Here is a 6,498-nt window from a genome sequence, read left to right as displayed (position 1 = left end):
TCACCCTGGTGTGAGGACAAGGAAGTGTAGCTGGAGTTTTCTCTCCGGGTCCTGCCAAGCCCCGGCAGTCCCCTACAACACTTATAAAATAAACATACAGACGCTTATATTATTTAAACTCTTGGCCATTAGCTCAGGCCTACCATTGTCTAGCTCTTACTCTTATATTCAGCCCATTTCTATTAATCTATACTTTGCCACATGGCTCATGGCTTACTTGTAACTTACATCTTCCTTGTCCTAGCAGCAGCTGCAGGCAGTCTCCTCCTTCCCTTCCTGTTCCCTTAATTCTCCTCTCTGTTAGTCCCGCCTATACTTCCTGTCTGGCTACTGGCCAATCAGTGTTTTATTTATTAACATATTTGCCGTACAGAACATCCCACAGCAAGGAAGAGCTGGCAGGCTGACTAACCCTGCAACTACCCAGGCCCAGAAACAGGGTTATGTGTTGGCCCATCCCAACATCCACTCCATCTGTGACCTGGGGGGAATTTGGGGGAGGGTTGGTCCTGCAGACCCAGGGCTGCAGGATCTCCGTGACACAGGGCAATAGGATATCCAGGAAGAGTCCCAGTGAGGGCCCAACATTGATGGTGTAGTAGAGACCAATGATTCTTTGGGATAAACGCCTGCATGTAAAAATGTATGGATACTGCTGGGCGGTGGTAGCACATGCCTTTAATCCCAGCACTCGGGAGGCAGAGCCAGGCAGACCTCTGAGTTCGAGGCCAGACTGCTCTACAGAGCCAGATCCAGGACAGACACCAAAACTACACAGAGAAACCCTGTCTCGAAAAAACAAACAAACTAACAAATGTATGGACATATACTGTGTGACTCACTGTGTCACACTGCAGCTTCCATGATGAAATTCTTTCTTCTTCCCCCTCCCCTTTTTCTCTTAAATTTTATTTTGTTTTTATTTTTTGGGAGGAGGGAGATTAGGAGACATGATATACAGACAGGATGTGAAAGACACATAGAATAAATAAAAAGAAAGTTAAAAAAAAAAGAAAAAAATGGTTGCTGCTTCTTTGGTAGACTAAAGACAGACTACCACATGGCCTCCATGTCAGTATTCCGCCCCTGTGACAAAATATCTGAGGAAACAAAGTAAAAGAAAAAAATTTTTTCATCTGGATCCATTGCTTGTGGGTCTCTGGTGAAAAAGAACCTCATCATGGGTGAGAGAGAGAACATGTAGTGGAGCAAAGCTGCTCACTTCAAGGTGCCTGGGAAGCAGAGAGAGTGGGACAGAAGGGGCCATAGCAAAATATTACATTAAGTCAGGCGAGTGCAAGCCACCCACAGGCTAGCCTGGGTCCTCAAGACCCAGGTCCCATTATGACGAGCAAGTTCGTGGTGGAGAAATGGGAGAGAAAGAGAAGCAGAGTGGTTCATGGAAGAAGTGAAGGCAGTGGGAAGCAGGCTGACGTGGAGGGTTTCCTGCCACCTAGGGCCATGGTGACATCCAGGCCCGAGCTGCTAACAATGGCCATGTCTGGGGCAATGGTCCTACCACAGCCGGGGTCTGAGTGGCTATCCATAGCCCACGTTGCCACCAAAGGCCACTAAGATACCCAGTGTCTGGGCTGCCAGCGATGGCCTTGTAGGTGTCCAAGAGCCATGCTGCTGCTGCAGCCACACTGATCTGGGTGGCCTGTGCTGCCATCTGGGGCCATGGTGTGATCCAGGCCTAAGCTGCTGCCAAGATCCATGTCTGGGTCCATGGTCCTGCTGCAGCTGGGGTCTCTGTTGATGTCTGTGGCCCGGGTCACCTCAAGAGGCCAAAGGAACCATGCATGATGAAATCAGGTGGCCATGCTGAGCCAGCCCCACCCTTCGCTGGCTCTGGGAAAGCTGGCCCTGACCCTCCCTGGACACTGCAGCAAAGAGAGCTGTCCCCGACCGACCCTCACGGGAGAGCTGGCCCTCTGCACTCGGGAGAGATAGTCCTACCCCTCACCATGGGCGGGGAGGGGGGGCGGGGGAACTGGACACGGGAGCGAGGGGAGACACGGACAACGGGACTGACCCTGATGGTATGGGTGTAGGGGAGCTGGCTCCACCCCTTGCCTGAGCGAGCAGCCAGCCCCGGTGGCCCAGACCGACCAGCTCAGCTACCACCCAGGCCCACAGCTAGGCCTCGGGTTGGCCCACCCTAACATCCATCCGGTTTAGGACCTGCTGGAGCTGGGGAAGGGACTGGTTCTGTGGAATGATATCTAAAGGAGCTCTATGATTTGGGATGGCCTCAGGATATTCTAGAGGAGTTTTGGAGTTTCAGTGAGGATCCAGTGATGATGGTGTACTAAAAACCAGAGGCCTTGAACCAGATCAACAATTCACTGTAATGAAGATTTGCAATTAAAGCTGATTGAACAAAAGGGTCTACTGTATGACACGCCAAGGCTCCCAATGCCACTAGAACCAATGAAGAAGTGTTGGAGAGGTGGGGAAAATGGAGGAATGAAGAGGTTTTTGTTTGTTTTGTTTTGTTTTTTGTTTTTGTGTTTGTTTGCTTGTTTTCTTTTCTTTTCTTTTGGGGGGGGCGCTGCAAGGTTGAGGGGGAGGATATGGAAGTGGGTGAAATTAGGATGCATGATGTGAAATTCCCAAAGATTCAATGAAGAAATTATGTTAAATAATTTTTAAAAAGTTACATTAAAAGACATGTCCCCAAAGGAACTACTTTCTGCAACTTGGTCACTTTCCTCCCCTTTGCAGTAGCTATTAAGCTGTACATCCATCAGTGGATTAAATCATTTGTTGCCAGAATGCCTAACTACTAACACACACCTGTATCAAGAAAGGACAGTACATTATTTGGATGTGTTGCTATGTGCCTGCAATCCCCTCGCTTGAGAGGCAGAGGTAGGGGGACTAAGTCTTAGTGTGAGGGTAATCTTTAGTATAAAGGAATGCAAAACACCTTCCTTCCTTCCTCCCTTCCTTCCCTCCCTCCCTCCCTTCCTGTCTTTTTCCCTTTTTCTGTTAATTTAACTTGAGCTCTGAGTTAAAATGATCATCTCATCTCTTTCCTCCCTCTATTCTCTGACCTATAACTTAATTTAGTACATCTCAAAATTCTCTTATCACAAGCTTCAAATTTTTACCCATAGCTTTGAATTCTTAAGTTTTGTTTGTTTTTGGGGGGACAGGGTTTCAGTATGTAGACCAGGCTGGTCTCAATTCACAGAAATTGTCCCTGCCTTCTGTATGCTGGGATTAAAGGTATGTGCCACCCTATCTGGCCAAACTCTTAGTTTTTTAATTCTTCTGTTTTTTAATTGGAATCTACTGATCTCAATTCCAGGCCACAGATGCTATTCAAATCCATCTCACAAGCCCCGTCATTCTAAGACCAGCAACTACTGTGATATGCTCCTAACATGACAGAGAACAGTAAGAGCCAAGGCAAGCCACATACATCTTTATTTTCATCTTATTATCATCAGTGTGTGTGCATACATGCATGTGTATGATGTATGTGGGGAGTGCATTACTGTGGTGTGCATGTCCAGGTCAAACAACTTGGTTGAGTTGGTGCTCTCTACACCTTTATGTGGGTTCTGGGGATCAAACTCAGGTTGTCAGGCTAGTTCTGCAGGTGTTTTTACCCACTGAGCCATCTCACTGGCCACACACACACACTTTTAAAACCTCCTCTTAAGCAAATTGAAAAGTGCAGGACAGCTATGCTCTAAGAAAGCAGGGAGCTATCTGAGCTTCAGTGCCCTCGTTATTTCCTGGGACATCTTTTCGTAGGCCCAACATGAGGAGGTGGTTGCCAGGGGCAGAGTATGGGTGGCTTTTTGTCTTGATTGACAGGCTTGGATTTCATAAGCCTTTGTTTGCTGTGCACGTTCTTTCTCATGATGCATTTGATTGTAATCTTATATATGCCCAATCATGTGCAGGCATGATTTCAGGTAATGTTCCCTAAAAGTTCACTCAGGGGACACAGTTTGCCTCATTGTACATGCACCCAAAACCAGTGTAGGATGGTTTCCCACTGCCTCTAGTTCCAAAGTATGTTCTTGAATGCATTTGACCATAAAAGGGGAGTTATTAAGATTGCTAAGGAGCTCTGATGGTTGTGTTGTCAACCTGACAGAATCTAAAATCATCAGAGAGATGGGTTTGCCTCTGAGAAATTATCTTTATTATGTTAATTGATGTAGAAACACAGATCTGGACCATAGGCAGGACTATTCTTTCATCATGAGATCCAGGATTGTAGAAAGTGGTGAAATAGAGCCAAGCGTTAGCAAGGAGATTCTTTCTTATTTTTTAATTAAAAATTGTTATTAATTTTTATCTTATATGTATGAGTGTTTGGGTTACATGGATGTCTGTGCACCAATTGCATGCCTGGTGTCAGTAGATACCAGAAAGAGGATGTTAGATGCCCTAGAACTGGAATTACAGAGGGTTGTGAGCTGCCATGTGGGTGTTGGGAATTGACCCCTGGTCCTCTGAAAAAGTAGCCAGTGCTCTTAACCACTGAACTATCTCTCTAACCCCATAAATGTAATTTCTTAAAGTTTATTTTATGTGGTGTGTGGTGATATTTTGTTTGTACTCTTAACAAATAAAGCTTGTCTGAAGATCAGAGGGCAGAGCCAGCCACAGAGTTAGCCATGGAGGTCAGACAGTGGTGGCACACACCTTTAATCCCAGCACTTGAGGTCTTATGCCTTTGCTACCAGTATTTGGGAGTCACACGCCTTTGATCCCAGCACTAGGAAGGTTGAAACAGGAAGTGATATGGCTGGACAGAGAAAGGAATATAAGGCAAGAGGAGACAGAAGTTCCACACCCTTTTGGCTGAGAGAGATCTCAGGGGCATTCAGTCTGAGGATTCATGGAGACAGGATCTAGCCTCCTTTTTGGCCTGAGGATTTGGTAGTGGTGAGAAGTTTCTCTAGTGGCTTGTTCCTTTGTCTCTCTGATCTTTCAGCATTTACCCCATTATCTGGCTCCTGGTTTTTACTATAAGACCAATTACGATTTATGCAACAATGGTGTTTTACCTGTGTGTGTATCTGTGCACAACAGATGTGCCATTGTGAAGGCCAGAAGAGGGCATTGGATCCCTGAAAGTGGAATTACAGAGGGTTTTGAGCTACCTTACAGGTACTGGGAATCCAACCCAGGTCCTCTGGAAAAGTAACAAGTGTTCTAAACCACTGAGCCATCTCTCCAGGCCCAAGTATATGTTTTTAATGTCTGTAGTCTGTAGCACAGAATGTTCCTGTAAGTTTGCTATTAAAATACATTTGGCTGGGCAGTAATGGCACATGCCTTTAATCCTAGCACTCGAGAGACAAAGCCAGGCAGATCTCTGTGAGTTCGAGGCCAGCCTGGTCTGCAAGGCGAGTTCCAGGACAGCCAGGCCTATACAGAGAAATCCTGTCTCAAAAAAGAAAAAAGAAAAAGAAAAAAAAAAGAAAAAGGAAGAAGAAAAAAAGAAAACAATAACTAGTTTATAATCCCACATAACATGATATAACTATCCTACCTATAACCACAAATATATCATACATTTTTAAATTGACAAAGTCTCTTGAGAAATGCTTAGTCTTCTAAATATAATAGAGATTTTACAACACTATCTCCAGTATTATCTCAATTGATGTTATATTACATGATAATAGAGAAAAGAAAACACAAATATCTGTGTATATATGCATTTTCTTAATGAAATGTTACAGAAACACATATCAATTACAATCCTTGTTTCTGTAACTAGTCATGTGACCTTAGCTAATATTTATAGCTATCTTCCTCTAGTACTTATTCTATAATTCCTCCACCCTCAGCAAGCACCTCAGCAGGTTCCAGGTCTTTTCCTGCAAGAGTGACACATATCTTCAACCCTAGAGTGTCTTGGTCCTTTATCATCCTTCCTGGATTAGGCTGTTGTAGTTCCCCATTGGTTTTAATCATAGGACATGGTAACACCAAGAGACACCCTAAAGGATCTCCTGTACTCCAGACATAACCTTTACTTCCATAGTGAAGAAGCAATCCAATCTCCTCCTGGTAGTCTGGATCAGTCACCCCTCCTAACACTGTTATTCCTTTCTTAGCCTGTTGGCTTAAGGGCATTAGAAGCTCAAAATGTCCAGAGGGAAGTCTGAGCTTCCAGGTCAACTGAATGTTTGCTGTGTCTCCGGGCAGGAACACTCACTCCTCTGGAACCAGAACTTCTGGGTCAGTAGAACTTAAGGTTGAGGGAACAGGAAGTGAAAATTTCCCTAGCAAATGAGTAGGGGTGATAGTGAGTGGAACCATTCCCATTTCCAACCCTTGGTTCTTGAACTGGTGAATGCCAGCTATAAGAGAAACTGTACTATATATTGGAAGCTGATTCAAGGCATATCCTGCCTACTGGAGAACCCTGCCCCCACACTCCAGGATACTGCCATCTAATTGGCACTGTAATTATGTCTTCAAAAGGCTGACCTAATTGGCACTGTAACTATGTCTTCA

The sequence above is a fragment of the Peromyscus eremicus genome, chromosome 4 (assembly GCF_949786415.1).
Source record: "Peromyscus eremicus chromosome 4, PerEre_H2_v1, whole genome shotgun sequence".
Taxonomy (NCBI): Eukaryota; Metazoa; Chordata; class Mammalia; order Rodentia; family Cricetidae; genus Peromyscus; species Peromyscus eremicus.
This window is presented reverse-complemented; position numbering follows the sequence as displayed.